This window comes from Hemicordylus capensis, chromosome 6 (genome assembly GCF_027244095.1).
Source record: "Hemicordylus capensis ecotype Gifberg chromosome 6, rHemCap1.1.pri, whole genome shotgun sequence".
Taxonomy (NCBI): domain Eukaryota; kingdom Metazoa; phylum Chordata; class Lepidosauria; order Squamata; family Cordylidae; genus Hemicordylus; species Hemicordylus capensis.
The window spans coordinates 161,436,189-161,445,187 of NC_069662.1; the positions used below are offsets into that span (position 1 = coordinate 161,436,189).

The 8,999-nt window shown below is 49.8% G+C and overlaps 1 long non-coding RNA gene across 1 annotated transcript in view; it reads right to left on the bottom strand.

The window, feature by feature from the left end:
• The window catches only part of LOC128331575 (uncharacterized), a 127,421-nt gene extending 118,632 nt beyond the window's left edge, over positions 1 to 8,789 (bottom strand). The window contains exon 1 of the long non-coding RNA XR_008310353.1: positions 8,393 to 8,789. This is a non-coding gene — a long non-coding RNA (uncharacterized LOC128331575). The remainder of the gene's footprint in view (positions 1 to 8,392) is intronic.
• Positions 8,790 to 8,999: the final 210 nt, after the last annotated feature.

Consider the following 8,999-nt stretch of genomic DNA (forward strand, 5'->3'; position numbering starts at 1 on the left):
GTGTACAAGCCTCAAATCTCCAGGGCAGTTTGATCCCTATTTATCATCAGATCAGATCCCCCCCCCCGCCCCCCAGGGCTACATCAACTTTTCTGCAACTGAAATGAAAATGTTTTCCAACTTACCCCCAAAGCCGACTGCTTTTTAAATGTGTGGACGTCTACTACTATTACTATTATGAACACTTATGTACTTCTTTTTGGCAAAGGTGCTCAAAGCGAGTTACATAGAAAAATAAATAAAAGTCTGGTTCACATGATCCTAATTAAGACAACCACAGAGCTGCGTGCGCGCTCCCGTTTCCTGATCATGCGCAACGAAGGCACCAGCAGTGATCGTCAGCTGAACCTGCCCACCATGTCCCCAACCTAAATGAGATTGCTGCTAACTAACCCTGCAACAGAAAGAGTGCACCTTTCTTTCCCACTGTAGGATTAATAGCAGTTTCGTGGGTGGGGAGATTTAGATCAGGAAAACGCACACGTCACACGGCTGAGCCCTAAGAAATCGGCTAGTAGGTTTTTTCCTTATGTGTATATATGTCAGTGCAGAGCTCAAGAGGACGTCTGTGGGTTTCCCCATGGGTGCCCCGAGTTCCCCAAGCACTGGCCAACTCTGGAATGGCTGTTGGAATGCCATGTGTCCTAGTTACCTACATGGCCCTGTGGTGTCTGGAGGAGGGTGTGGCATCACTCCTGTGGGGCTTCTGCTCCCTTCAGGGGGCAGTAGGGATGAGAAGGGTCCAGGGTGGCTGGATCCCAGTGGGCAAGTCAGGGAGAGCTGCAGGGAACAGCTCCAGGGAGCTTCAGCTAGGTTGGGCATGGCAGGAAACAGGAAGCCGGGTCAGGAAGGGGGCGGGGCTGGAAGTCGGCTTGAAGCCCTGTCCGCTCTGCATGGGGGCATTTAAAGACAAGGCAGCTGATGTGGAGGGGCTGCTTCTGAGTACGGGAGCCAGGAGTTCTCCAGGAGAGGGAACTGGCTGAATGCAGCAAGCACTGGTGGAAGGAGGCCAGCGGTGGCCCATTTCTGGCCACTGTGGTGGCCCCCCTCGCCCCACCGCCTGCGTCTGACATCAGATGTGGGCAGTTAGCCATGCATCCCGCGTCTGACATCAGACACGGGGTGTGTGATCTAGCTCCCAAACGGGGCCAGGTGGACCCATTTGGGAGCTAGATCAGGGCCAGTGCTGCATTCTCAGCATGGCCAGAAGTGGCTCTCCCTGCCTTTAAGGGAGCAGTGCTGGCCATTTTAACTCCCGAACGGGGTGGCACAGCCCCATTTGGGAGCTAAACCACCACCCCCGCGTCTGACGTCAGATGTGGGGGCCGTGTTGGGGCCATGAGGCGCGGCCCCTGAGGGGCAGCAGCCCGAGTTCTTTGAAGCCAGTTGCCCAATGGTGTCTACGCCCCTGGCAGCAAGCCAGGAAGCGGACTCAGGTGACAAACTAACCTCCTCCCCGGCTGTGCTGAGGCTGACCTTTTCTGTGCCTACCCAGTCATTCTGGGGTCCAAGAAGGCCCAGGAGCCCACCTCGACCCCTGGGAGTCTGACAATGCCTTAGCTTCAGCAAGGTGGCTTTATCACATGCCCTGAAATCATACCTGGCTCCAGTGTTTCCTGTAATAAGGATTTCCAAATGTTGGCTACAATCCCCAGAATCCCCAGATAGATGCCATTGCAGCTGGGGATTATGGGGTTTGTAGTCCAAAAAAATCTTGGCTCTGATGCTCTCACCTGGGCAGAGCGGAAGTTAATCTTCACAAACAAGTGAAGCTTAAACATGGGGACACCTGGATGCCTGCAGCCTTCTTGCTACACTCAATTTCCAACACTGCTTCTCAGAGGAGCAGGCAACCTGCACATTATTGCAAAGAAGGAGATGTGAAGATCACCTTTGGCAACAGCTGCATCCCATCCTGCTTCCATCTGGATGTTGTCAGTTTTGTGCTCAACAAATAGCCACATAAACCTGTGGAGCAACACTACGAAACCTCACAACAACTCCAAAGCATTTTCCAAACATGCATGAATTGCTACTGTAAGAGGTTGTGCATGACCAGAAGGGCTGACTTGACCGCTATAGGACCATGCCAATAGCACCATGGACACACACAGAGGGAGGAGAAGGGTTGGGTCTGTTGGTCCTGCCAATGGTTGGGTCTGTTGGTCCTGCTGGGTCTGTTAGTCTCTTGGTCCTGTTGGTCCTACACACCTGCAGCGTACCTGATTAAAGAGCAGCCTACGCACAGACAAACTGTGTGTGTAGTCTCTACATGAGAAATGGGAGATGTTGCTTTCCAGGGAGTCCACACGCACGGACAGAGCCTTCACATTCAGATTGTGCAGAGTCTTGGATACCGACCAGTGTGTTCATTAAATTTTGTTTATTCCACACTCCAGTTTCATTTTCCAAGGTTTGCAGCAGCAAATATTGCCTGATGTCAGGAGAGAAATGGGAAGTCAAGGTTCCCTCCTGCCCACTTTTTCTTGTGAAAGTCAGAAATTTGGCTCGTTGCCAGAATGTTTATTTTAATGAAGTTGGATTGCTCTCTCTCTCCCTCCTCCATCTCTGTGCAAAAATCAGTAGCAGGACTATCACTTAGTGGGCATGCTTGAGCTCCGTTTTCTGTGCATGCCTCCTAAAATACAATGCTATAGAGCTTGCCCTTAATAAGCATATACGCTTACAGTGCATATGCATGTGTGTGATTCCATTCTTGCCTGCATAAGATCTGCTGACCTCAGGAAAGCAGGGTAGCCAAAGACGAGAAGACAAATGAGGATGCAGAGGCAGACCCAAGTAGGTCGGTTCTGCTGATCTCTCTAGGAAGAGACTTCCAGAGCATTGGGGCTGCTACCAAAAAGGCCCTGCTCTGAGTAGGTGCCTCCACATGAAATGGAATTTGGAGCAGGAGCCCAACAGCAGATCTTAATACGGGCCTTCAGGGCAGATCACAGCAAAATAAACAACAACCTAAAACCACACAATATAAGAATAATTGAAATTAACGATACCCCATGCAAAGCAATTCTAGGTTTATTGGCAGACATCCAGAATAAACTCCTGAGTAGTCTATTGTTTGACATGATCTGTAGCCCTCTCTAGTCAGGCAGTGGAAAGAGGGTCATAGAAAGCAGGCTAGGTGCAGAAGGAGATGGGGAGTGATTTTTGCATCTCTCCCCTCCCTCTAAAAGCCCTCTACACTAGTAGAAATGTGTCCCCAAGGCTTGTGCAGCTCTCAGGAATGTATTTCTACAAAAGGACATGGTCTGCAGCCTTCCTTCTGTCGCCAGAGGGCTGTGGATCATGTCAGCTATCAAAATCGAACTTCTAAGTAGTACTGCTGAATAACTTAGTCTGGATGTTAGCCACAGAGCTTACTCAGAAGTAAATCCCACCGGAGCTTGCTCCCAGGTATGTGTGCAGGCACAGGATTGCATTCTTAAAATGATCCATTAACCAAATGATTAATACTATGACATCCATTTAACACAACATTATTTCCAAACAGCAACCATGTTTAAACTAGCAGATGCCCTTAGGTTAGCTACAAAGAATCTGTGCCACCCTCTGGATGCTGTTGAAATTGTCCCAATTAGTTTCTAATAGGACAGAACTGGCCCAGGAGCCACTCTTGGTGGGGGTGCCAGGTGCAGCCACTAAAAAGGCCCTGCACCTTCTTGCTCCCACCTGACTTCAGATAGCAAAAGGATTTGAAGCGGACACTGACAACCCCAAAAGGCTCTGGGTACACAGGCAGTCTCAGGGACCAGCCATGGGACTTTCTGAGGGTCTCCGCAGTTGCTCCAGACTCTGACTCCAGACCTTTCCCCAGGCATGACTGCCCCATCCTGCATAATCTATGGAAGACTCAGAGGCTGGCATACAGTTGCAGGCATGTTGCATACTCATGGTTTTGAATTATGCAAGAGCTGATCCACTGGAAATAATGCTTATTCTTGTGTAACACAAACTGTGCAATTTTGCAATTGTGCAGCTTGCAGGCCTGCAGCGTTACTAGACTGATGTACCATTGCATGGTATGTCAGCCTGAAGAGCTTAGGAGTGGAGGGTGAGGAGCTCCTGTTTGGGTTTCTCCGGCACTACTACTATTTTGATTACTGCCATTTATAAGCTAATGATATGCCACTTTTCAGCAGAAGTTTCTAAAGCAGTTTACATAGAGAAATAACAAATAAATGTCTCCCTCTCCCGCAAAGGGCTCACGGTCTAAAAGAACATCAGATAGACACCAGCAACAGTCACTGGAGGTATTGTGCTGGGGGTGGATGGGGCCAGTTGCTCTCCCCCTGCTAAATAAAGAGAATCAACACGTTAAAAGGTGCCTCTTTGCCCAGTTAGCAGGGGTAATAAGAAAGCGACTCTCCAAGGTTTCAAGCAGGAGTCCCTTCCCTTCTTCTTAATGCCAAGGGAGATCTCCAGGGGCATGAACTACCCAAAGGTAAGCTCTTTTAAATTCTGCTTCTTCTGATGGGCATCATGTTAAGTACATTTACTTTCCCCACTGAAACCAGTGGGCTCAAAAGTGCTATACTTTGCTCGGGCCACAGCAGGGTTTCTTTCTTCAATATCTCCCCTCAAAGAAAAGCCCTGCCTCTGTCTTTCCACAGCCAACAGAGCTGCCGGGGTGCTTTCCAGAGTATGTCCAGCAACCAGAGATTGTGTGGGTCTCTGCCTGAGAGCGCCAAGCACTTAAACATCCGACTGATTGAACATTAGCCATTCCTGTAGCAGAAAGAGATGGGGGGGGGGGTTGAAAAGGGAACCCATTTTAACAGCAAATGAAAAGGTTTACTGATACAAATGAAAAGAGGGTTGGATTGATTTGTGTGGCTGAAACATACTGAGATGGAGGGACTCCCTCCCTTTGGCGCTGGGCCCAGGTGAGGGATGCAGCTTAAACAGTGATCGCTGTCCGTTCACTCTTCTGGAGGTGTGTACAGTGGGATGGGTGCCAGCGCCTGTATGGCAAGGACCGACGGAGAGATGGGGGCAGGATGGAAGGGCCTGTCTCTCTACAGGGCGAAGCCAATTACCTGGAAAGCTCCCGATGGCTAAACTGACCCTCCATGCACAGAGGCAGTATACCTCTGAAATTATTATTATTTCTTGTTTACACAGTCAGACAGGTGTTATTGACTGGTTTGTTTTTCCAGACATCAAGCCCTTCCCAAGGACCTGGGATGGCTGGATTTTATTGTCAATGTTGTTGCTGTTGTTACAGATATCATCGCAGAATATAGGCTGTTCCCAGTAAAGTTGCTTTTTGTAATTGGCTGATGGTGATTTCTGTGGCCCTTATGATGTTGAGGTGGTCTTCAAGGTGTTTTTGAATTGCACCTAGGGCGCCAATTACCACTGGGGTTATTTTGGTCTTATTATTATTGTTGTTGTTGTTGTTGTTGTTTATTCGGTTTCTATGCCGCCCTTCCAAAAATGGCTCAGGGTGATTTACACAGAGAAATAATACATAAATAAGATAAGATGAATCCCCACAAAGGGCTCACAATCTAAAAAGCAACATCAGATAGACACCAGCAACAGGCACTGGAGGTACTGTGCTGGGGGTGGATAGGATAATACCAGGGCACTTCCAGATATGGTCCTCTCTTGTAGCTCCACCCAGTAGCAGTTCACAAGCAGAACTCCATCACTACTTTTGTGAGTGTCCGTGGGCAGTCCACCATGTAAGATATTGTGATCAGCTCTCTCCCTTTTACAAGGTTTCTCAAACTTGGGTCCTCAGATGTTGTTGGACTACAACTCCCATCATCCCTAGACACAGTGGCCCAAGGGATGCAGCCGCCTTCCTAAAGCTAAGCAGGTCTCAGGGTGGTCAGCACCTAAAAGCAGTCCACCTGGGAACCGGTATTCCCTCTAAGGTATGTGCACATGCTTTAGATGATACGGCTTGACTTTAAATGGCAACAGCCGTGAGTGTGTTGTTCGGAAGACAGGGGCTCAGATGCTGTGCAGCACCGCCTGTCCTATGCAAGTGGCTATTAGCACATCACTGGCAGTAAGGGGTGTGCACAAAACCAGCTGGCCCAGTTTAAATTGGACCCGAACCGACCAGGCCAGTTTGGTTTGGCCCCCCCATTGAACAGCCACCCCTAGTTCGGGGGGTTCGCAAGTGGTTTTTAAAATCTTTTTTAGTACTTAACCCCCTCTAGGGGGCTTCTCCGAGGCCACAGGGGGTCCACAGAGGGCCCCCCTCCCCCTGCCGACCTTCCTCAAGCCAAAAATCTCCCAATTTGGGCATTCTTTAGCCCTTTCTAGGCCTTTCCCCCTCTCAGCGGTCATTTTGGAGGCCACCATGCTTGCGTAATGGTCTTCTGTGTGGCCTGGGTCATGACCCGGCCATGCAGGGGCCCATTCCGCATGCACGGAGGCTTCCAAAATGGCCACCGTGATGGGGGAGAGGCCCGTAAAAGACTGAAGAATGCCTGAACTGGGCAATTTTTGGCATGAGGAAGGCCGGAGCGGGGAAGGGGAACCTCTGCGGACCTCCCTGCAGCCTCAGAGAAACCCCCCGGATTGGGTAAATACTAAAAAAAAACCCTGCTTGTGAACTCCCCAAATGGCCGGCGGTGGGGGGTATCAGTCTGGGGTCGGACCGAATAGGGGGTGGTGCAGTTCGACCCAAACTGTTGAACCGAACTGGTTTGATGTTGAGCTGGCTCAACACCGAACCAGTTTGCACATCCCTATCGGTAGTACTCAGAACAGGGCAAATCCAGTTGCAAGACGTGACACTCATTTGCAAGAACGGAACTCCCCTGTTAATGGGAGAGCAGTGGTGTTGTTTCAGACACATGTTTTGGCAAACTGCCTGTATTAGACTGCACACCAGAATGTACACTTATATAGATACATGGGACATCAGAAAGCCCAGAGTGACCCCCCAAGGCTGGCATCTATGTGCATATGAGAATCTACTGGGGTGGAAGGCCAGTCTTGAGGTAGCAAGCATGAATTCCCCCTTTGCTAAGCAGGGCTTGTCTTGGTTTGCATTTGGATGGGTGACTTGAGCATAGTTTCCAGTAAGATAAGTGGGGCCATAGCCCAGTGGTGGAGCATCTGCTTGCTTACAGAAGGTCCCAGGCTCAATCCCTGGCAGCATCTCCAGGTACAGCTGAGAAAGACTTGTTCCTGAAACCCTGGAGAGCTGCTGCCAGTCGGTGTTGACAATACTGAGCTAGATGAACCAAGGGTCTGACTCAGTGGAAAGCAGCTTCCTAGTATCCTATTTTACCCATGAACTATAGGCATGTGGAGGAGTTGGAGCATGCTTTAAATAATGAAATCAGGCCTGGCTTATTTCTGAAAAAAGCCACAAGGCCAGTGACAACAACCAGCTTGTTTTGCTGATGCGCTGGCCTCTTATCAGCCGAGAGAAATCTCTTGTTTGTTTTGGCAGAAGTATCAAGACGGAGGTTGGAAAAAAATCCACAGCAAACACTCGAAGGTTGAAAGAAAAGGCAAATGCTCGAGACAGAGCGAATAGCAGAACCTCTCTCTCTCTCTCTCTCTCTCTCTCTCTCTCTCCCCCTCTCTTCCTCCAAAGCACTGGTAAGAACTTATCTATTATTTACCACTGACAAGGTTGTACTCATTTCTGAAAAAGCTCGCACACCAAAAAGATCCCACAGCTGCCTGTCGACTGTCTCACATCTGCACGGTTTGCATGTCACGCTACGCAGGCTGCCCACCTGTCTGGAGGATGTTGCTGCTGCTGTTGTTGCCTGAGGCTGCAATCCTGAAGGCAGGAAGGATTTAAGCCTTAACGCTCTTTCCCTCAGATGCCTGCCATGGCCTGGCCCGCCCGGCAGCTGCTACTGGCATATTCTTCAGGGCAGAGCCCTTGATGGGCGGCACTGCAGCACAGTGTCTGTCTGGGCATGTCTGCGATCCTATCTGATAGGGGTTCTATCCCACTTTTCCAAACACAGTCTTCCCAAGGAGGTTTCCAAGTCTTAAGAAACACAGTGAAGTTTTCAAACTTGGGACTCCAGAGATGTTGCTGTCCAACGGCAGCTACTACAAATATGTATATCCACTTCTCAACTTAAGTTGTCACGGCCGTTTACATAGGGCAAACAAACAAACAAACAAACACTGTTCCTCAGTCCCAGAAGGACCTGCAATCTAAAACTCCTATCACTCCTGGCCACCATCACTGAAGACCCTTGTGGCTAAGGATGATGGTCATCATAGCCCAACTACATCTGGAGACCCAAAGTTGGGAACAGCAGGGAATGGGGAATGAGGCCTTTGACCACTGTGGCTGGGGACGATGGGAGTTGTAGTCCAGCAACATCTGGGCTACAGGCTTAGGAACCGCTGCACAAGAGGAAGGGAAAGCTCAAACCTGAAATGCAGGAGGCCAAAGATGCCGCTCTTCTTCACGTCCACTCAAGGCAGAAGGCTAACTTCCCAATGCACGTAGAGCAGGCCTGGGGCTTCATAATTCCTGCCAGTCCCTGGGGCTGACAGAGCACAGCCCTCTTCCCTTCCTCCCCTGGAGAGAGGTCTGAGGCGTGTGCACGCACGATCCATGACAGCACTTCATTTGACTGGCCTCAGGCTACGAGGTTCTGGGTTCGAGATCAAGAGTCCCTTGTTTCTTCTTAGATTGTGAGTCCTTTGGAGACAGAGAGCCATCTTGTTTATTTATTTTTCTTTGGAAAAGTTTGTTGAAAAGCAGAATATTATTATTAGTAGTAGTAGTAGTAGCAGCAGCAGCAGCAGTACTTCTGCAACTAGAATTCCTCACATTTTTCTTTCCAAACTTGGACATCCAGGGAGGGGGGCGGGGGCAAGAGAAAGCAGTCCCCCCACCCCACCCACAGATTGAGCCAATCCCAGCCATGCAGGAGTGTGGCCAGCCACTACTGGAAAGAGGGGCAGCTCCACCCCCTCCCAATAATCACCAATCAGGCTTGATACAAATTCTGGCTGGGATCAGGAGGGGGCAG